At 37.0% G+C, this 23,591-nt stretch overlaps 1 pseudogene; it reads left to right on the top strand.

Annotated features, from left to right (window-relative positions):
- Window positions 1-20,913: 20,913 nt before the first annotated feature.
- LOC116866520 lies at window positions 20,914-23,227 on the top strand (annotated as a pseudogene).
- Window positions 23,228-23,591: the final 364 nt, after the last annotated feature.

Below are 23,591 nucleotides of genomic sequence, written 5' to 3'. Positions count from 1 at the left end.
ACCATAAAAATGCTAGAAGAGAACACAGGCAGCAATTTCTCTGACATCAGCCATAGCTCCTTTTCTTCTAGATGGCAAAAACAAACTATTGGGACTTTATCAAAATAATAAGCTGATGTACAGCAAAGGAAACAACAAAACTAATAAGCTGATGTACAGCAAAGGAAACAACAAAACTAAAAGGCAACCAACCTACAGAATGGGAGAAGATACTTGCAAGTGACAGAAATGATAAGGGTTAGTATACAAAATATATAAAGAACTTCTAAAACTCAACATGCCAAAAAAAAAAAATTCAATTAAAAATGGGCAGAAGACATGGACATTTTTCCAAAGAAGACATGCAGATGGCCAACAGACACATGAGAAGATGCTCAACATCACTCAACATCAGGGAAATGCAAATAAAAACCACAATGAGATATCACCTCACACATGTAAGAATGACTAAAATCAACAACAAAAAACAACAGGTGTTGGTGAGGATTTGGAGGAAAAGGAACACTTATGCACTACTGGTGGGAATGCAAACTGGCACAGTTACTATAGAAAAGAGTGTGGAGGTTCCTTAAAAAATTAAAAATAGAATTACCTTATGATCCAGCAATCTCACTACTGAGTATTTACCCCAAGAATACAAAAAGATAAATTCAAAGGGATACATGCATGTATGTCTATAGCAGCATTATTTACAAGGGCCAAATTACGGAATCAATCCAAGTGCCTAACAATTGATGAATGGATAAAGAAGAGGTAGTATATATGTTTATATACATAGTAGAATATTATTCAGCTATTAAAATGTTTGAAATATTGCCATTTGCAATAACATGGATGGATTTAGAGTATAATGCTCAGTGAAATAAGTCCATCAGAGACAGATACCAAATTCACTCATGTGGAATCTGAAAAACTAAACAAAGGGGCAGAAGGAAAAAAAAAGAGAGAGAAACCAAAAAGCAGACTCTTAAATATAGTGAACAAACTGCTGGTTACCAGAGGAAAGGTGGGGGGGATGGGGGATGGTGCTGGTGATGGGTGAAATGTGATGGATTTTGGAGTCAGGGAGTCACTTTTGAGGGTTATTAAAATAAAAACTCATAAAAAGTTTAAGAATGAAGGAATTGGAGTCCTAGAGACCATCAGAATTTCACTAGAAGAGTTCCAGAAAAATGGTGGGACAGAAAAGCATGTATTAGAGGTTTAAGAATGTGGTAAATTAGAATCTTTCTTTAGAAATAATGGTTTGGAAAAATACAGAAAAATGGAATATGGAACAACATTTATGACAAGGGAGAGTATACCAACCAGCAGAAAATCTGTTTGTAAGCTTTTATTTACTCTAAAGAGTAAAAGACCTTGACAGTTTAAGAGTGACAATGTATCATTTATGATGTTAAAGTCTTTGAGTCCACAGCACAAATTGAAAAACTTATATTTGACCAAGGGAGAGTCACATGTCTATTTTAATTTGCATTGTAATTCATTATAATTTGTTGAAAGAAGATATGTAGATTTGGTGACAGAAAATGATATAATTAGGATTTGAAGAATTTTGAATTATTTAGGAATTCAAATAGAAGTTCAGAAGCTAAAAATAATGCATGAGAAGAAGGGTGATACATGACCATAGTGTAAGAAATAGCCATCATAGATATCTCAGAGATTAAGTACAGATGTTTAAAAGAAAAATAATGAGGTTATAAGGCAATGTTGATTACCCATAGAATAGGTGATCATGATAGGTGCCTGTGTGGCTCAGTCGGTTAATCATCTGACTCTTGATTTTAGCTCAGGTCATGAATTCAGAGTCATGAGATTGAGCACTGCATTAGGCTTCAGGCTCAGCATGGAGTCTGTCTGAGATTCTCTTCATTTGCCCTTCCCCCTGCTTATGCTCTCTTTCTCTCAAATGAATAAATAATTTTTTTTTTAAGAAAGAAATTGGTCGTCATGAACATAGAGTAAGATTACTCTCTCCAGACTGTGTGTGTGTGTTTCCTGAAAAATTTTCCACACATGTGCTAGCATGGAGAAATTTCTTAAGTTCCTCCAGTTATCACATTATTGTACAAGAGAGAGCTTGCAATTTGTAAATTTTTGAAAGGAATTGGGCCTCTAATGATGCTAAATGATTAATAAAGCTAATGCTGACATTGGTAAAATATAGTTTATATTTGAAGGTTTTATAATTTCTGCTGTGAAGATCCCATGTTATAATATGGGATTTGGTAATTGGATGGAATGGAACAAAAAGTCATTGAGACCTAGAGGTTAAGAATCTTAGAGGTAAATGGCCCAATAATCTAATTACATAAAGTCCCCAAGAACAGAAGGGTTAGTTATGAGCCAGGTGCTAAATTTTTCTAATATATACTGGAAGAGAACAGGTAGTTTGTGGAAGAAGACCAAAAAAAAAAAAAAAAAAAGGAGAGAGAGTACATGGAAAAACAACGTTATAAACTTAACTGAATGATGCAAAGATTTTATAAATAGAAGGAGATAAGTGGTTTGGAGACAGCATTGGATTGTGAGAAACTAACCCCACCTTATGATTCTGAGGTGTATGGCATGGGGCAAAACAAACAGGTTCTATTTAAGAGAAGATTACTCTCTTTTCAATTAGATTAGTGCAAATATTCTGGAAGATCATGAGGATATACTTGAATGATATGATCAAAGGCAAATTTCCTGGGGCACAGTGGTATGATTTAGGTAAGAGGAGGAAAATGGTGGTAATGAAATAAGATATTTAGAATGAGGTATAGAAAATAATGTATAACATCTAAGAAACCTAGACTCCTGGTGGAATTGTGAAAAACAAGTAATCATTACTAATATTTATTAATGCAGTAAATATGGTAAATTTGGTGGTCAATTCTCAAGATACAGTGAATAAAACAGAGTAGTCCTTGCTCTTTCTAGTTGGGAATAGCAAAATATAAATAATTTTATAGACTATGAGATAATAGTTCCTTGAACACAAATATAGCAAGATTAGGGATATGGAGTGGTGAGGAAGTATTATTTTACATATAGTATTTAGGGAGAACTCTTCAGTTAAAGTGATATTTGAACAGAGTACAGTTGTGTCAGGTCTGTGATAGGAGATAAAGTGGAAAGTAGTTGGGAGCCAGAATATGGAGAAGTTAGGAGCTTCTGTACAGTCTCTGATTTTTACTTTGAGTGAGTAGAAAACCACTGCAGTATTTTAAGCCAAAGGGGAATTTGATCAGAAAGGAATTTTAGAAGTGATATTCTGGCTGTTTTATTGAGAATTAACTATAAATGGATAAGAGCAAAATCAGGAAGATCAATTTAAAGATTATTGGATTAATCCATATACAAGTTGAGGATGCAGGGAATAGATAGTGAGAAAAGATTGGTTCCTTGATGTTGAATCTATCTTCAAAATATAGTGCTGTACTGTAAGGCAGAAGAGAAAAAAAAAATCAGGGAAACAACTGAGTGTATGTGAGTATATTGTTCCTATTAAACAGATAAATGGAATCATTCTATATTGATATGCAAAGATGAAGAGCAAGTGTGTAGGTTGGGAATAGGAGTTTGGTTTTGGCTATCCTAGTGTAACTGTCCACTAGGCTAAGTAGGTAAGTATATACTTGAGATATTATTTGAAAGTAAACAGCATGTAGCGGTATTTATATCCAAGAGACTGGTAGAGATCATGTAGAAAGTTTATATAATTAAATAGAAGGATTTAGGGAGACACTATAATTTAAAGATTAGGAAATGAGGAGAAACCAGCAAAGTGGTTGAAAGGACTAGCTTAAGGTGAACGAGGAGAACTAAGTGGTGGCAAAAAAAAAAATAAAAATAAAAAAAAAATAAAAGTTGGTTCTTCCTTCCCTTCTTTTATCATACATTTCATTAATTTCATTTCCCTTATTTTTATCTCATTTGATTTTAAAGTAACACTATGAGGAGTGAATGAGATTCTAGTAATCACTGTCTCATTTAATATGGCTGCTTTTTAAAATCTCTCTTTAAACATTTCTCTGGTATGTGTTAATAAAGATTAAAAAAAAAAGAAACAAGCCTTTGCAATTATTTATCCAGATTTTGGCATGGCTTTCAAGGTAGTTATTTGAGTTGTGATAAATATTATTAATTTTGCATGTGGCAGAAACTTGGAATTAGTAAACAATCCTTAGAAGGATAAATTTAAGATGGTACTATTGCATACTTTTGAAAATGATTGAAAGGGATAATAGTTGCCATTTATGAAGGAGAATTGTTCTGAGTATTTTAGCAGAAAAAAAAATCTACCAAAAATATAAAAGATTTGATCACATAATTTTGAGCTGCTGTTAAAAATTTCCAAAGCTCCCTTAAGCTGGGAAACATTATTTAAAATAGAGAAACCCATTTCTATAATTTCACATTTTTATCTATGGCTTTTTGTTGCTGTTGTTTTCTTGGGGCTAATTTTGGAAAAATATTCTGATTAGCTCATTATTCTTCCAAACACACAAGAGAACATCTGACAAACTTTAGTAAAATCTTGCTATCTGAGAGCTAAATACATCCCACATATTAATGAATTTCTGTAATGGTAATATAACTCTGGAAATCTGGTTATTAGAAATAATAATGTCTTAGGGGAATTAAGAAGCCCTTGGCTATGTTTTGAGAGTTAGAATATGTCAAGGCCATAATGTTGCCTGGCTATTGAAATGATAATATACTCATTCTAAAATACTCCTTCTTAAAGAAATGTGAACTGTATTTAAATTTTTGTTCAAATTTTATTTGAAAAGGGAGTATCAGCATGTTCCTCTAACTACAGATTCCAATGATTTAAAAACAAATTTAGACAGTTATAGTTTTTCTATTAATGAATTTAATTTTGATATTATTTATGGTTAAACATTTTCATAGATCACTTCATAAACTAATTATGTTATGCATGCATATATAATGTAAGTTTGTTGAGGTCCCTATTTGCAATTCTCATGTGTGCTGTTGCCTGGATACATGTATATGCTATAAAGGTCTAGGTTTGTAAATAAAAACTTTTAAAGTCCCACTTTCTGTCTCACTCTTAAGTTTATGAATTATATAAACTGCTTTATTCTTGGAGATTACATTTTCTTATCTGTAAAGTATGATTAAAAGTACTCTTTGCATATTCAGAACAGCTATTAAAATAAAATTTGATATTTGAGGCACTACTGAGATTACATAATTAGTATTTATTAAAGTAGATTAATATATATCAAATTAGAATAAAGTTCTAGAATATAATAATTTCTGAATAGGTCCAAGACAAATTTATCAAATGACTATCGAATATTGATCATTTACTATGTGTTAAGCACTATATTAGATATTGAGGATTCAGTGAAAAAATTATGTGATATTCTGAAATTTATATTCTACTGACATGAGCAATACACAATACAATGGAAAATGATAAATTATGTGAAGAAAACATTTTTTGAAAGAGAATAAAACTAGGAGCACCTGGGTGGTCCAGTCAGTTGAGCATTGGACTCTTGGTTTCTGCTCAGGTCAGGATCTCAGGATTGTCAGAGTACCAGTTTCCATGCTCAGCACTAAGTCTGCTTGAGTTTCTCTCTGCCCCTTCCCCCATGCCTCTATCTCTGTCTCTGTCTCTTTCTCTCTAAAATAAATAAACACCTGGAGGGTTATAATTTTAAATAAGATGGCCATCATCACTGGGAAGACCACTTGGATAATAACTTAAAAACATGAAAAAGAAAAATTAAAGGATATTTGGAGGAATAGCATTCTAGAAAAAGGAAACCTTAATGCAAAACTTTGAGATCAAAGTGGAAGCCCAAAATAATTTTTCTTTTAATTATTTTAAATAGAACAAAAAATGAAGATGTGCTTCATATATATAATGGAATATTACTCAGCCATCAGAAAGGATGAATAACCACCATTTACACTGACATGGATGGAACTAGAGGGGATTATGCTGAATGAAATAAGTAAAGAGAGAAAGACAATTATCATATAGTTTCATTCATATATGGAACATAAGGAATAGCACAGAGAACCACAGGGGAAGGGAGGGAAAACTGGGAAGAAATCAGAGAAGGAGACAAACCATGAGAGACTCTGAACTCTGGGAAACAAACTGAGGGTTACTGAAGGGAGGGGATTGAGAGGATAGGGCAACCAGGTAAGGAGGGTATGTGATATGATGTGATGAGCACTGGGTGTTATATACAACTAATGAATCATTGAACACTACATCAAAAACTAATGATGTATTATATGTTGGCTAATTGAACACCAAAGAATGAAAATACAATAATAAAAATTTTGAAGATACAACTAAAGTAGTGTTAGGAGAGAAATGTATAGCTTTGGATGCTTACACTTAAAAAGAAGTCTTAAGTCAGTACTCTAAGCCTCTATTAAACAACAACAACAACAAACTATGGACAGAATGAATTAATTCTAAAAAAAGAATGAAAAATAATTTAGATAAAAGAAGAAATTGATGACTTTGAAAACTAAACATAATGAGGAATACTTAATGAAAGCAAAGCCTGTTTTTTTGAGATTGATAAGATGATAAATCTCCAACCAGATTTTTTAAAAGACTTTTTAAATTTATTTATTTGACACAGAGATCACAAGTAGAGAGGTAGGAAGAGAGAGAGGGGGAAGCAGGCTCCCTGCTGAGCAGAAAACCCAATATGGGGCTCAATTTCAGGAACCTGAGATCATGACCTGAGCCAAAGGCAGAGGCTTAACCCACTGAACCACCCAGGTGCCACCCAGATTTTTTTTTTTAATGACAGGGAAAGGGCCCTAGATGGGGATACAGGAAGACCTTGAAATCACCTCTTCCACTAACACACCAAATCTGTGTCTATTTCTAGAGTAATTCCTCCTGAAAAGGAACTGATGGCTAACTGAAAGCTTTTAATAAGAAAAGATAGAGAAATCACATAGAGAATGGCAAGAGATCTGGAAACATGACAATAAAGGGAACCCCCACCCTCCAATGCTACTAATGCAGTGGAGAGAGGGATAATACTGAATGTCTTTGGGCATAGAAAAAAAAGAAAAAACGAAAAACAAAAAAACCCTGCTATTTAAAAGACTAACTCAAATACAAAGGAATGAACCATAGGATCCTGCCAAACAGCAACAAGAGAACTGTTAGAATTCTTTCTGGGTCAGAGGGACTCGTGAATGGTATGGCTTACATTCTGTCTTCACTTGATAGTGTGGATGGAAGCAGGGTCCTGGTGTCCTAGCCAGCCAAATGCTTTTGAATCCCAGCCCCAGCCAACCCACCAAGGCTGCCCGCTGCACAGTGCACACTGGGACACCCCTGGTCAGTGCTCACCAAAGTCCTAGCCATCATGCAAAGGTGATACAGGTGCAAAACACCCCCAAACACTCCAGGTCCATAAAACTGCAGCTTCAGGTGGGTTGCTAGAGCACCTCAGCATGAATTCTCTGGGACCTCCTGGCTCTTGCTGATTTCATTCCAGCCACTCTACCAGGGTACCCTCTGTGTAGAGCTCCCTTGGAAGCCCCTGGCTTGTACCCACGGTTGAAATTTACCAAACACATAAAGAGTTAATATTTATCCTTCTCAAACTATAGCAAAAAATAGACGAGTAAGGAAAGCTTCCAAATACATTATATGAGGCTAACAGTACCCTCATAACAAAATCAGACAAAGATACTACAAAAACAAACAAAGCAGTATAGGCCAATATCCCTGATGAATATAGATGCAAAAATCCTCAACAAAATATTAGAAAACTGCATGCAAGAAACATTAAAAGGATCATTCACCACAACCAAGTGGAATTTGTTCTGGGGATGCTAGGATGCCTGAATATTTGCAAATCAATCAACATGACACACATTAAAAAACAAAGAGTAGGGGTGCCTGGGTGGCTCAGTGGTTTAAAGCCTCTGCCTTCGGCTCAGGTCATGATACCAGGGTTCTGGGATCGAGCCCCGCATTGGGCTCTCTGCTCTACAGGGAGCCTGCTTTCTCCTCTCTCTCTGCCTGCCTCTCTGCCTATTTGTGATCTCTGTCAAATAAATAAATAAAATCTTTAAAAAAAAGAGTAACAATCATATGATCACCTCAATACAGAACAAGTATTTGACAAAATTCAACATCTATTCAAGATAAAAACTCTCTACAAAGTGGATTTAGAGGGAACATATCTCAATATAATAAAGGCCATGTATGAAAACCAATAGCTAAAATAACACTCAATTGTGAAAAATAGTGTTTTTCCTCTAGGATCAGGAACAAGCCAATGTTCTCACTACTGATTCAACATATGGAAGTTCCTGGCCCAGGAATCAGACAATAACAAGAAATAAAAAACATCCAATTTGGTAAAGAAGAAGTTAATTTATCACTATTTGCAAATGACATACTATTCTATATAGAAGAACCTAAAGATGCCAACAAAAACAACAAACAAAAAATTATGAAACTAGTAAATGGAGGAAATCAGCTTAAGATGTAAGATTATACACTTCTGGATCTCTACAGGGGCAAAGGATCATCAGTAAAGAGGTACAAAGGATGGAGTTGGGATTGCACAGACAGATAATGGAGGATAAACAGAAGGGGGAGGGAGCCACCAAAAGCTAGCCATTGGAAAGTAATACTCCAAAGAGAAAGTGCCCTGTGCTTGGTGACCAAGTGATAGCTTGGGGACTGGTGGCTGCTAGAGGGAAAGGACTGAAAACAGCACTCAAACAGAACAAAAGGACTTAAGAGACAATTGCTGGGACCCAGCAGCCACAAGCTCGGACCTAAATCCATGGTCCCCAGACCAGCTGTAGTCACTACCCATCCGCAGCTGAGAGGACTCAGGAAGGATTCAAGTCAGCATTGCCAGGAATGGCAGCCACCAGGACCAGGCTCATCCAGACTAAGATCATTGCTGGTTTTTGTGGCATGGGGGCTAAGTGTGGACCTCCACTGACCACTGAGACAGTCTCTGGGGAGCATGCACTACCCATAGGAGGCTGTGGTATTCAATGGAACTTGTGTGTGTGTGGGGGGGGGGGTGTTTTCTGGACCATTGAGATAAAAGCAGACTGTGGATTGTCTCTGAGGCAGAGGTCAGGGTGCAGGCAGTTTACTTTGCTCTGACCCTCTGAAAAGCCCAAAATGCCACCAGAGAACAAAAGCCCAAAAACCAGCTTCCATGGAGCCCAACCCCTTGATAGGGGGCAGGGAAACTCCGCCTAAGCAGGATTGATTGAAAAACAACACAGCAGGTCCCTCTCCCAGAAGACAAGCTAAAAGAACAAGAGGACAACAACCACAGGGTCCCCATAAAACTGTAAAACCCCAACACCAGGGTACAACACTATATTACACTCCTGGTATTGCTTCACAGCTTGTATGTTTCTTGGATCTAACTTCTCTCTCTCTCTCTCTTTTAAATTCTTTCTCATGATTCTTTTTTTAATTTAATTTTGTTTTTTTTCATTGTTCCAAGATTCATTGTTTATGCACCACGTACAGTGCTCCATGAAATATATGCCATCCTTAATACCCACCTCATGCCCTAGAGGCTGAAAAGATACCTCCCAAGATCAACAAGTCTAGAAAGACATCAAGACACTTAATTGTGAAATTCACAAATCATAATTTCAGACAGTAGGTCTTAAGGGCAGCTAGGGGAAAGAGATTCCTTACATACAGAGGAAGGACCATCAGAATAACATCAGACCTGTCCACAGAAACCTGGCAAGCTAGAAAGGGCTGACAAGACATATTCACAGCACTAAATGAGAAGAACATGCAGCCAAGAATACCTTATCCAGCAAGGCTGACATTCAGAATGGATGGAGACATAAAGATCTTCCAAGACTGGCAAGGTATAAAAGGGTATGTGACCACCAAGCTGGCATTACAAGAAATACTAAGGGGGGATTCTATAAAAGAAGAACAAATCCAACCAACAGTAACATAGAACAGAAATTTATAGAGACAATTTACAGAAACAAGGACTTCTCAGGCAACATGATGTCAATAAAACTTATCTTTCAATAATCACTCTCAATGTGAATAGCCTAAATGTTCCCATAAAACAGCACAGAGTAGCCTACTGGATAAAACAACATATGCTGTTTATAAGAGACACATCTGGAACCTAAAGATACATCCAGACTGAAAGTGAAGGGATGGAGAAGCATCTTTCATGCCAATAGGGCTCAAAAGAAAGGTGGAATAGTGATTCTCATATAAGATTCTAGTTCTTTGTTCTTTTTTTTTTTAACCTACTTACCATTTCAACTAGGTGTTTAATACCACATACTCCATAGTAACTTTTTATCTTGAGCTTTTCATACATATATTTTTTCTTTTTCTTTATATATAACATATATGTCATATATATCAATATATAGATAGATATATAGATAGATATAGATATAGATATAAAGTGACAATGTCATCCTTTTTCCCCATTTAATACTACCTTTATATATATACATCAGTTTTAATTTCCTTGTATCTCCAGAAAGTTGAGTTCTCTAACAAGATAACAAGATACAACCAGGAAGAACTGAAATACACTTTCTTGCCCACATCAAGGGATTATAACCATCTTCCCATCACACCCCACACACTTTTAATTTTTTTTTTCACTTTTTTTTTTGTTGGTCTCTTTCTTTCTGGTTTTGTGCTTTATAAATCTTACTCCTGGGGCTCATTTTGGCTGTGGTTTTTTTTTTTTTCTTTCTTTCTTTTTAGCAGTGACTTCTGATTACTCCAAATCTCCCCAGGGTGCACCTTGTCTGGATAGTGGTTGATATTTTCAAGTATACATCCCCTCAACCACAACTCAACTAAATGATAAGGAGGAGGAACTCCCAGCAAAGAAAAGACCCAGAGATAATGGCCTTTCCAGCAGATCTAATGGATATGGACCTAAGCAAGGTATCAGAAATAGACTTCAGGGTATCAATTATAAAGACAATAGTCAGACTGGAGAAAACAATTAATTGCAACATAGATCTGTTAAGAGCAGAAAGGAGAGCAGATCTGGCAGAACTGAAAAATGCTTCAATGAGATCAGATCTAATCTAAATACTCCAAGAGTTAGGGTAGATAAGGCAGAAGAACAAATTAGTGATCTTGAAGACAAACTGATAGAAAAAAAGAAGCAGAGGAGGCCTGGAACAAACAGCTTAAAATCCATGAAGACAGAATTAGAGAAATAAATGATGCCATGAAATGTTCCAAAGTCAGAATTATTGGAATCCCTGAAGGTGTGGAGAGATAAAGAGAGAAACAAAGGACTAGAAGATATATTTGACCAAATTGTAGCTGAAAATTTCCCTAATCTGCAGAATGAAATAAGTAATCATGTTCTAGAGGCAGAGAGGACACCCCCCAAGATCAATGAGGGAAGATCAAACCCCAGGCATGTAATAGTAAAACTCACAAATCTTAGAACCATGGAAACCATTTTTAGGGCAGTTAGGGGGAAGAGATTACTTGTGTACAGAGGGAAGGACATCAGAATAACATCAGACCTGTCCACAGAGACCTGGCAAGCCAGAGGGCTGCCAAGACATATTCAGAGTACTAAATGAGAAGAATATGCAGCCAAGAGCTCTATCTGGCAAGGCTGTCATTCAGAAGAGATGGAGTGATAAGAAGCTTCCAGGACCAGAAGGCACTGAAAGAATATGTGACCACTAATCTGTAGAAACAAGGACTTCACAGGCAACATGAGGACAATAAAATCTTATCTGTCAATAATCACTCTCAAAATGAATGGCCCAAATGCTCCCATAAAACAGCACAGGGCTGTAGACTGGATAAGATGATAGGACCCACCCATATGCTGTCTACAAGAGACACATTTGGAACCTAAAAGATACATCCAGACTAAAAATGAAGGGATGAAGAACTATCTTTCATGACAACGGACCTCAAAAGGAAGCTGGGGTAGCAATTTTCATATCAGACAAATTAGATTTTAAGCTAAAGAACAGAACAATGAAAGTAGAAGCTGGTTCTTTGAAATAATTAATAAGATTGATAAACCACTGGCCAAACTAATCCTAAAGAAAAGAAAGAGGATCCCAATTAATAAAATTATGAATGAAAGGGGAAAGATCATGACTAACACCAAGGAAACAGAAACAATCATCAGAAATCATTATCAACAGCTATATGCCAGTAAGTTAAGCAACCTAGAAGAAATGGATGCATTCCTGGAAACCTATAAACTTCCAAGACTAAATCAGGAAGAAACTGACAACCTGAATGGACCAATCCCTAATAACAAGATTGAAGCAGTGATCAAAAACCTCCCCCAAAACAAGAGTTCAGAACCTGTTGGATTCCCTGGGGGATTGCACCAAACATTCAAAGAAGAAATAATACCTATTCTCTTGAAGCGGTTTCAAAAAATAGAAGGAAAACTTACAGACTCTTTCTATGGGCCAGCATTACCCTGATTCCCAAACCAGGAAAAGACACCATTAAAAAGAATTTCAGACCAATATCCCTGACAAAAATAGATGCCACAATTCTCAACAAGAACCTAGCTAAAAGGATCCAACTGTACATTAAAAGATTATCCACCATGACCAGCTGGGATTTATCCCTGGGATGCAAGGGTGGTTCAACATTCACAAATCAACCAATGTGATAGGACACATAAGAGGAGAGAGAAGAACCACATGGTCCTCTCAATTGATGCAGAAAAAGCATTTGACAAAATACAGCATCCTTTCCTGATTAAAACTCTCTAGAGTTTAATGATCAAGGGACTATCCCTCAATTTTATAAAATCCATCTATGAAAACCCCACAGCAAATACCATTCTCAAGGGGAAAGGCTGAAAGACTATCCCTTAAGACCAGGAACATGACAAGGATGTCCACTCTTGCCACTATTGTTCAACATAGTCCTACAAGTCCTAGCAACAGTAATCAGACAACAAAAAACAAAACATCTTCAAAACAGCAAAGAAGAAGTCAAAATCTCTCTCCTTATAGATGACATGATATTCAATTTGGAAAACCCAAAAATCTCCACTTCCAAATTATACAGCAATTCAGTAATGTGCCAGGATACAAAATCAATGCATAGAAATAAGTTGCTTTCTTATACACTAACAATGAAATAGTAGAAAGAGAAATTAGAGTATCAATTCCATTTATAATAGTACAAAAAACCATCAGAGACCTTGGAATAAACCTATCCAAAGATGTAAAAGGTCTATACTTGAAGAACCACAGAACTGTCATGAAAGAAATTGAAGAAGACACAAAATGATGGAAAAATATTCCATGCTCATGGGTCAGAAGAATAAACATCATTAAAATGACTATGCTGCACAAGGCAATCTATAATTTCAATGCCACCTCAATCAAAATACCAACAGCATTTTTCAAAATGCTGGAACAAACAATCTTAAAATTTGTATGGAACCAGGAAAGACCCCAAATCACCAAGGAAATGTTGAAAAAAGAAAAACAAAGCTGGGGGTATCCTGTTGCCTGATTTCAAACTGTATTACAAAGCTGTGATCACCAACACAGCATGGTACTTGCACAAAAACAGACACATAGACCAACAGAAGAGAAGACAGAGCCCAGATATGAACTCTAATCTCTGTGGTCAACTAATCTTTGACAAAGCAGGAGAAAATATCCGATAAAGACAGTCTCTTCAATAAAAGGTGCTGGGAAAACTGGACAGCTATATACAGAAAAAATGAAATGGACCATTCTCTTATACCACACACAAAGATAAACTCAAAATGGATGAAAGACCTCAACTTGAGATAGGAATCCATCAATATCCTTGAGGAGAACATAGAAACTTCTTCAAAATTGGCCACAGCAACTTATTTCAAGACATGTCTCCAAAGGCAAGGGAAACAAAAATAAAAATAAACTTCTGGGACTTCATTCATCAAGATAAAAAGCTTCTGAACAGCAAAAAAAAAAACAGTCAACAAAACAAAGAGGCAACCCACAGAGTGGGAGAAGATATTTTTAAATGACACTATGGACAAAGGGCTGATACCCAGAATCTATAAAGAACTTTTCAAACTCAACACTCCAAAAAAACAGATAATCAAGTCAAAAAGTGGGCAGAAGTCATGAGCAGACACTTCTCCAAAGAAGACATACACATGGCTAACAGACATGTGAAAAAGTGTTCATCATCATTAGCCATCAGGGAAATTCAAATCCAAACCACCTTGAGATATGACCTTACACCAGGTAGAATGCCAAAAATTGACAAGGTGAGAAATAACAAATGTTAGAGAAGTTGTGGAGAAAGGGATACCCTCTTACACTGTTGGGAGGAATGCAAATTGGTGCAACCACTTTGGAAAACAATGTGGAGGTTCTTCAAAAAATTAAAGATAGAGTATGACTCAGCAATTGTGCTACTGGGTATTTACCCCAAAGATACAGATGTTGTGAAAAGATGGGTACACCCCAATGTTCTTAGCAGCAGTGTTGACAATAGCTAAACTGGAAAGAACCAAGATGCCCTTCAACAGATAAATGGATAAAGATGTGGTCTAGGGGTACCTGGGTGGCTCAGTGGGTTGAGCTTCTGCCTTTGGCTCAGGTCGTGATCAGTGTCCTAGGCTTGAGTCCCACATTGGGCTCTCTGCTCAGCAGGGAGCCTGCTTCCCCCTTTCTCTCTCTGCGTGACTCTCTGCCTACTTGTGATCTCACTCTCTGTCAAATAAATAAATAAAAATCTTAAAAAAAAAGATGTGGTCCATATATACAATGGAATATTACTCAGCCATCAGAAGGGATGAATATCAAACTTTTGCATCAACTTGGATGGGACTGGTGGAGATTATGCTAAGTGAAATAAGTCAAATAGAGAAAGTCAATTATCATATAGTTTCACTTATTTGTGGAACATAAGGAATAGCATGGAGGACATGAGGAGAAGAGAAAAATGAAGGAGGAGAAATCAAAATGGGAGATGAACCATGAAAGACTATGGCCTCTGGGAAACAAATGGAGAGTTTTAGAATCAAGGGGGTGAAGGGTGGAGGGTGGGTGATCCTGGTTAGGGGTAGTAAGGAGGGCACAGATTGCATGCAGCACTGGGTATAATATGCCAACAATGAATCATGGAACACTACATCAAAATCTAATGATTTACTATATGGTGACTAATATAACACAATAAAAAAATGTAATTCTTCACATAATTCTCATACTTTCACATAATATGTCTAAAACTGACCATTACAAGTTAATGAAGCTTGCAAATTAAAAAAAAAAAAACTAATAAATGGGATTCAGTAAAGTTGTAGGGTTTGCAGGATACAAAATTAATACATAGAAATCAATTGCATTTCTCTCAATAATGATGTAGCAGAAACAGAAATTAAGGAAAAAAATTCCATTTACAACTGTACTACTCCTCTCTCCCCAGAAAAAGCAAAAGCAAAAAAAAAAAAAAAAAAAAAAATCAAAACAACAGCAACCACAAAAATAACTCATAGGAATAAACTTAACCAAAGAAGTGAAAGACTTGTACTCTGGAACTATAAGACATTGGTAAAAGAAACTGAAGACAACACAAACAAATAGAAAAATATTCCACGCTTATGGGTTGGAAAAATTAATATTGTTAAAGTCTCCATCCTATGCAAAGCAACCTATGTATTCAATCCCTAACAAAATACCAGTAGAACTTTTCACAGAACAAATATTACTAAAGTTTGTATGGAACCACAGAAGATCCTCAAGGGCCAAGCTAAAGAAATCTTTAGGAAAAAGAAAAAAGCTGGAGGTATTACAATCCCAGACTTCAAAATATACTACTTAGCTTTAGTAATCAAAACAAGATGATACTGGCACAAAGATAGACCCACAGATCAATGGAAAAGAAAAGAGATCAATATGTTTCAAAGGAGAAAAGAATATATAATATGGAGAAGACAGTCTCTTTAATAAATGATACTGGGGAAACTGGAGAGCTACATACACAATAATGAAACAGGACGATGTCCTTATACCATACAATACATACCATACCATAAACTCGAAAGGGACCAAAGACCTAAATGTGAGACATAAAACCATAAAATTCCCAGAATAAAACATGGGCAGCAATTTCTTTGTTATCAGTCATAGCAACAGTTTTCTAGATAGGTCTACTAAGGCAAGAAAAATAAAAGCAAAAATAAACTATTGAGACTATACACAGATAAAAAGCTTTTACACAGCAGAAGAAACTGAGATTAAAAAAAAGCAGCCTAGTAAATGGGAGAAGGCATTTACTAATGATGTATCCAATAAGGGGATAATATTCAAAATGTATAAAGAACTTATACAACTCAATAGAGAAAAATCCAATTAAAAACTGGGCAGAGGACCTGAATAGACTTTTCCAAAGATGACATACAGATGGCCAACAGGCACATGAAAAGATGGTCAACATTACTAGTCATTGGGGAAATGCAAATCAAAACCACAATGAGTTATCACCTTATACCTGTCAGAAGGAAAAGAAAAGAAACAAGTATCAACAAGGATGTGGAAAAAAAAAGAACTTTGACTCACTGTTGGTAGCAATGTAATAGGTGAGACTACTGAAGAAAACAGTTTGGAGGTTCCTTAAAAACTTAAAAATAGAAATACCATGTGATCCAATAATATATGACTAGGTATTTATTCCTCCCCTCCCCCAAAGCCCAAAAACATTAATTCAAAAAGATGTATGCATCTCTATGTTTATTGCAGGATTATTTACAATATCCAAGATATAGAAGCAGCCCAAGTGTCCATCAATAGATGAATGGATAAAAAAGTAGTGTGTATGGGATATTACTCAGCCATAAAAAGAGATCTTGCCATTTGCAACAATGTGGATGAACCTAAAGGTTACTGTGAAATAAGTGAAATAAGACAGAAAAAGACAAAAACTATATGATTTCACTTATATGTAGAATCTAAAAATAAATAAATAAAAAAAAAGCAGAAAAAGATCCATAAGTACAGAGAACAAACAGATGGTTGCTGTAGGGGTGGAAGGAGGGCAGTGAGAAGGATGGAAAAAGTGTGTAAAAGAGAGTGGGAGGTAACAGTTCCAGTTATGGCTTGAATAAGTTAGGGGTAAAAGATACAATAAGGAAAGAAAGTCATTGATATTTTGATAGTCTCATATTGGGACAGATAACAGCTACACTTGTGGTGAGCATAGCATACTGGATAGATTTTTTGAATCACTATCTTGTACACCCAAGACTAATGTAACATTGTGTGTCAACTACAATAAAAAAAAATGAGAGAAGATACAAATTAATAATATCAGAAGTGAATTAGGGAACATCATGACTGACCCGACAAATGTTTAAAAGACAAAAATCAATACCAGAAACACTGTACCCATAGATTTGGAACATTAGATGAAGAAATTCTCTGAAAAACACAAACTATAAAACTCAGGAAGAAATAGGTACCCTGAATAGCCATATGTCTACTAAAAAATGAATTTGTGGTTCAATATTTTCTGTCAAAATTTAATTTTGTGGTTCAAAACGATTTTTAAAAATTAAGTGCTGACATTTTCTTTGCTAAAATCTACCAAATATTTAAAAGAGAAAAACACTAATTCTCCAGTCTCATTTGGAATATAGAGGAGAGGAAATACCTCCAAAGTCATATATGAGGCCATGACTACCAAACACTAAGACTACATATTGACATTATAAGTAAAGTATATTAAAGAGTTTTCATGAGGATATTCATGACCAACCTCAACAGAATGTTAACAAATCAGATTTAGTACATAGATTGAAAAAGTACACACAAAATGAAAAGGAGTAGGCAAAATTACCTCTATTCACAGATTACTCAATTCTAAAGAGTCCACAAAATTCCAAAGAATCTATAAAATGTACCTGGAACTAGTGGGTTCAGCAAGGGTCAAAATAAAAGATTAAACTACAGAAGTAAATTGCATTCCCATGAAATAGCAATGAACACCACAATTCAAAATGAGAAGAAAAAACATTTAAAAGTAACACACACAAAGAAAAATATTTAGGTACAATTCTAGCAATGGGTGGATATATAGAGATATCTATATATATTCTGTATACTGAAAACTAAAAAGAGAAAAAAAGAAAAAAAACTTGAATAAAGCAAAACATAACTAAGGAAAAAAGAAATATATAATGTTCATGTATCTGAAGACACAAGATTGTTAAGATATGAATTTTCCCTAATATTATCTACCATTTCTATATAATTCTAACAAAAATCCCAGAAAGTTTTTTTGGGGGTAAATATCAACAAGCTGATACTAAATTTATATTAAAATGCAGATAAACAGAAATAGTCAAAATAAGTATAAAAAGAACAAGTTAAGGGACTCACAATTTCAAGACAATTTGAAGGTATAGTAATGGAAACAGAATAGTATTGGTGAACAGATCAATGAAATAGGACACAAAATGCAGAAATGGACCCATGCAAATGTAATCAACTGATTTCTTCAAAAAGGGCAAAGGATGTGAATCAACTGGAATCCTAACACCTTGTTGGTGGAAAACTAAAATAGCAGGGCCACTTTGGAAGACAATATGGCAATGTTTTATAAAGTTAAATATACATGTATCATATAACAGCTATCCCATTCTTGGGTATTTCTTCAGAAGAAATGAAAACATGTTCATGCAAAAACTCATCTGACAGTTTGTGGCAGCTTTATTTCCTCGAACAAAAAGCAACCCTTATGTTATTCAACTGGTAATATGCAAACAATGTGGAATATTTGTATGATTATAATACTTACAAATAAAAGGGAAGAAAAACCATTGAAGAAGTAACAACATATGTACATTTCAAACGTATTTTGTTAAATAAAAGAAGCCAGACCCAAAACCCACATCGCATTACTGCATTTATATGCCATTCTGCCAAAGGTAAAATTATAAAAACTGAAAACATCACTGGTTACAAGGGGCTGAGGGTTGGGGTTAAACTGATTGCAAAGTGATACTAAGCAAACTTTGGGGGGAATTCAAGTTTTCAACATTTTGATTATGATGGCATTACTCGACAATAACTGCCAAATTCAGGGAACAGAGTACAGTTTAAATTAGACCTTAATAAACCTGATTAAACAAAAAGTAAAAAGCAATACTGAAAGATGTAGTTTTAGAAAATATATACTTCTATTATGCAACTATTTCTTAAATAAGAAGAGAATAAATAACAAAGGAAAAAAACATAAAAGACTATCAAATTTCATATTACTAAATTTATTTATTTATTTATTTGAGAGAGAGAGAAAAGAGAGATGGTGAGTGGCTGAGTCAGGGCAGAAGGAGAGGGAGGGAGGAAATCTTACAAAGCAGTTTTCATGCCCAGCACAAAGCCTGATGTGGGGCTCAATCTCACAACCCTGAGATTATGTCCTGACACAAAATCAAGAGTTAGATGCTTACCTTACTGAGCTACCCAGGCACCCCTGTATTACTACACTTTAAGATATTCAATGGCTGCCATAAAAATGCAAATATTACAGACTCTAAATTGAGAGAATATATTTAAAACAAAATCTATGAAAATATTAGTACTTAGTAAGTAAAAGATTTACTTAGTAAGTAAAAGATTTTATAAAAGAGAATATTTAAAAACCAAATAGAAAAATCAACATGAGACGCAGAAAACATAGGAGAACATAAATATATAATGCAAATATTAACAGACCTGAGGGGATAAGTAGACGACAATACAGTATTAGAAGAATACCCCACTTTCAACAATGGACAGAAAATCACTAAGGAAACAATGGGTTTAAATGACACATTAGATTAGATGGACATGACAGATATTTATAAAACATTCTTTCCAGAATCAGCAGAACACACATTTTTCTCAAGTGAACACAATATTTCCTGGCAGAGTATATGTTGGGTCACAAAACAAGTCTTAATAAATTTAAGAAGATAGAGATCATGTCAAGCATCATTTCCAACCACAATGGTATGAAACTAGAAGCCAGTTACAAAAAGAAAATTGGGCATTAACATATGTGAAAACAAAACATGTTACTGAACAACCAATGAGTCAAAGAAGAAATAAAAATAGAAATAAAAAATATCTTAAAACAAACAGGGAGATACAATATTCCAAAACTAATGGGATCTAGCAAAAGCAATTCTACAGCAAGTTCATAGTGATAAACAGCTATACTTTAAAAAAAAATAAAAGGAAAAGTTCAAATAAAGAATCTGACTTTATACCTCAAAGAATAGGAAAAAAATGAAAAAAAAAAGTAAATCTTAGTACAAAGAAGGAAACAAAGGTCAGAGTAAAAATAAATGAAATAGAGACCAAAAAACAATGGAAAAGATTAATGAATCTAAGAGCTTATTCAAACAAAACAGGCAAACCATTAGCTAGATTTACTAAGAAGAAAGAGAGAATATCAAAATACATAAAATTAGAAATAAAGGAGACATTACCGTATATCCTTTGATATACAAAATAATCAAATTATCATATGAGACTGTTATGCACACTTACATGCCAACAAATTGTACAACCTACAAGAAATGGACAAATTCCTAGAAACATGAAAACTTCACAGACTAAATCCTGAAGAAAGAAAATCTAAACAGATGGATTACTAGAAAGGAAATTGAATCTGTAATGAAAAAAAAACTGTCAACAAAGACAACTCCAGGACCAGAGGCCTCTCTAGGAAATTCTATCATACTTTTATTAAAGAATTAACACCAATTCTTTTAAAACTCTTACAAAAATTGAAGAGGAGCACACTATGGAGCTGGAGCCCCAGACCAGGCCAAACTGTACTGGTAGCTGGCTGGGTAGAAACCACTTGCCCAGCCTCCCAGTGGTGACATTGCTCTCTAGCAAGGGAGGACCATGGAGCTGAGGCCCTGTTTGCTATGGGTGGTAGCAGCAGGTGCCTCGGTCCTGCTGGCAGCCATGCCCTTGGCACAAAGATCTACACCAACACCTGCATGAGCATTCCAGGAGGCCCAGCTGTAGTTGACAGCCTGGCACACAAGCATGACTTCCTCATCCTGGGCCAGATCTCAGCAACTACTACCACTTCTGGCATGGAGAGGTGACAAAGCAGTCCCTGTTGCCTCACCACCAGTAGCACAGTGGCGTCTAGAGGGAGCCTCAAGTACAGTGGATAGAGCAGCAGGTGGCAAAGCATTAGACCAAAGGGGATGTGTACCAGGAACCCAAGGATACCGTTTCTCCAGCAGTGGTAGCTGTCTGCCATCACCAATGGGATCTCAACATGAAGGAGGCCTGGGCTCACAGCTATAGGAGTATGACATTGTGGCCTCAATTCTGGATGATGGCATTGAGAAGAATCACCCAAATTTGCAAGGCATTATGATCCTGGGGCCACCTTCAATGTCAATGACCAGGACCCTGAGCCCCTGTCTCAGTACACACAGAAGAATGACAACTGGCATGGCACAAGGTATGCAGGCCAGGAGGCTGAGGTGACCCACAATAGTGTCTGTGGCATAGGTGTGGTCTACAATGCCTGCATTGGAGGGATGCACACCTTAGACAGTGAGGTGACAGATGTGGTAGAGGCATGTTCCCTAGGCCTGAGCCCCAAACACATCCACATCTACAGTCATAGTGGGGTCCTGGGGATGACAGCAAGACCATGGATAGGTCTGTGTACCTTGCTGAGGAGGCCTTTCTCCTGGTGGGGAGAAAGAGCCACAGATGATGGGCTCCATCTTTGGGCCTCAGGAAATGGGGGCTAGGTGCATGACAGCTCTGTGACAGCTATATCAACGGCATCTACATGCTGTCCATCAGCAGCATGACAAAGCTTAGCAATGTGTTCTGGTGCAGCAAGGCCGGTTATCCACACCAGCCACAGATTATAGCAGAGGCAACCAGAGCAAGAAGTAGATAGTGACTAGGGACTTACAGCAGAAGTGCACAGAGTCTCACATGGTCACCTAGGCCTCTGCCTCATTGTCATCTGGCACCATCACTCTCACCTTAAAGACAAAAAGAACGTTGCTTGGTGAGACCTCAAAGGTAGCCTACCTCATTGTTAATGACAGTTCACCAATGGTTTGGACAAAAAGTGAGCTATTCATAGGGCCATAGGATGTTGGACACAGGTGCTATGGTGGCCCTGGCCTAGAACTGGATGACAGTGGTCCCCAAAGATATCAGGGATATCTACACTGAACCAAGTACATCAGGAAGCAGCTAGAAGTGCAAAATACTGTGACTGCCTGCTTGGAGGAGCTCAGTCATATCATACAACTGGAGCGTGCACAGTCCCGCCTTACCCTGTCTTAAAATCATCATAGCAACCTGGCCATCTACCTGGTCAGCCCCATAAGCACCTGTTCCACCTTTCTGGCTGCCAGGTCAGACAATTATTCTACAGATGGGCTTAATAACTGGGCCTTCAAAACCATTCCTGGAATGAGGATCCCTCAAGGCAGTGGGTCCTGGAGACTGAAAATACCAGCAAGGACAACTTTGGGACACTAAGTTCACCCTTGTGCTGGGTGTCACAGCTCTGAGGGCCTGCACATACCTCCTGAGAACAGCAATGACGAGACCCTCACTTCCAGCCAGGCCAATGTTGTGTGCACCTGAAGAGCTGTGTCCAGCATTGACCATCAGACTTTAATCCCCAAGTCATTGGTACACACTATAGCACTGAGAATGATGTGGAGATCATTTGGGCCAGCATCTGTACCCCCTGCCACACTTGTGGCCAAATCCCAGGGATGGCCCCCACAGACTGCCCCAATTACCCCTGACATGCCTCCTTAAACCCCATGGAGCAGATGGGCTCCAAGCAGAACCAGAGCAGCCTTGAATCCCCTAGCAGCAGCTGCCCCCAGAGGTGGAGGTGGAGTCCCAGCTAAAGGCAAATAGCCTGAGGTGGTGGCTGGCCTCAACTGTGCCTTCATCATGCTGGTTTTCATCACTGTATTTCTGGTCCTATAGCTGCACTCGAGCTTCAGTTTCTGGAAGGTGATGGTGTACACTGGACTGTAGCCTCATATCCTACAAAGGGTTTACCTCATCTGAAGTGTGGCAGGAAAAGTGTGCATCTGACTCAGAAGAGGATGAGGGCCAAAGTGAGAGAACCACCTTTCTCATAGACCATGAGCACCGGCTGCTTGCCCATCCCCCTCCTTTGAGCATTTTTAAATGCATATACATATAAAATTTTATCTTAGGACTGGGTTTGGACCCCAGCTGGGAGGAAGATGGGCACAGACTGCTTCACATCCTACCCTTGGACTCCCTGACTGCCTGAGAGGAGGCCCCAGGAGCAACTAGGGGAAAGGGGAGGGCCTCACCCCATCTTCCAGGACCCCCCCATGTAGAGAAAGAAGTGGAACATTTAAGGCAGCTTTCCAAGGTCCAGGCACCGCAGGATTTCCCTGAGGAGTGAAAAGGGTCAGGCCTTGTCTTTCATGATTCCTGACTTAGACTATAGGCTCTTACCCTTTCTCTCTCTCTAAAGCAGTAATGGTCCCATCCAGGCAGCAGAGGCTAGCCTAGGAGGAGTTTGAAGGAGAAGGGCT

This window comes from Lontra canadensis, unplaced genomic scaffold (genome assembly GCF_010015895.1).
Source record: "Lontra canadensis isolate GAN:19392208 unplaced genomic scaffold, GSC_riverotter_1.0 scaffold10, whole genome shotgun sequence".
NCBI lineage: Eukaryota > Metazoa > Chordata > Mammalia > Carnivora > Mustelidae > Lontra > Lontra canadensis.
The sequence above is the reverse complement of the archived record's forward strand: the minus strand, read 5'-3'. Positions and strand labels throughout refer to the sequence as shown.